Below are 1,083 nucleotides of genomic sequence, written 5' to 3'. Positions count from 1 at the left end.
CAACCTGAGCATATCAGCTGTCCTGCCGGCTCTGGACCCACAGCTGCTGCTTTACCTTAAGTTAGGTAAAGAGAACACATAAAATACGTATACATCTTATTATTCGTGGCACTTTAAGCAGCTCCCAGAAGCATCCTCTGAAGATCCTGTCTTCTTTTTCTGGCACCTTACCCTCACTAATTCACGGTGTCCACCAGTGCCTTTACTTAGAAATATTCACCCCACACCATGCCCCCTGGACCACTTCACTGCACAGCCAGCTCTGCAAATGAACTTCTCAGATTTAGTTCATGGTTTTTCTTGTAAACATATAACCTAGTTAGATATAAAACGTGGATGTAACAGTTGGATGGGCACAAACACACACTTCCGTTTACCACAGTATCTAGCTGGCAGCACTAAATGACATTGCTTTAGCATTAGCCGTTTCTCGCCCTTCAATCCCATGCAGTCTCACAGGCCCCACACACCCTTTAAACCTGCCCTAGAATCATGGAGGGTTCTAAGGGCCATATTTATACTCCGTTTGCGCCGAAATTGCGTCGTTCTTTTTGACGCAATTTCGACGCAAAACTAACGCCAACTAACGCCATATTTATACTATGGCGTTAGAGGCGAATAGCGCCAAAGTTCCCGGAATGTGCGTCATTTTTTAGCGTGAACCCCTTCCTTGCGTTAATGATATGCAAGGGAGGCGTTCCCGTCTAAAAAATGACTCCCAGGCCTTTACGTGGTATTTATACTCCCGGGCAAAAGAGACGCCCGGGAGTTGGCGTGGCAAAAAACGGCGCATTTGCGCCACTTTTTAACGCCTGCTCAGGGCAGGCGTTAAGGGGCCTGTGGGCTCAAAATGAGCCCACAGGTGCCCTCCCATGCCCCCAGGGACCCCCCCTGCCACCCTTGCCCACCCCAGGAGGACCCCCAAGGATGGAGGGACCCACCCCAGGGACATTCAGGTAAGTTCAGGTAAGTATAATTTTTTATTTTTTATATATTTTTTTGGTGGCATAGGGGGGCCTTATTTGTGCCCCCCTACATGCCACTATGCCCAATGACCATGCCCAGGGGACAGAAGTCCCCTGG

Source organism: Pleurodeles waltl, chromosome 6 (genome assembly GCF_031143425.1).
Source record: "Pleurodeles waltl isolate 20211129_DDA chromosome 6, aPleWal1.hap1.20221129, whole genome shotgun sequence".
NCBI lineage: Eukaryota > Metazoa > Chordata > Amphibia > Caudata > Salamandridae > Pleurodeles > Pleurodeles waltl.
This window is presented reverse-complemented; position numbering follows the sequence as displayed.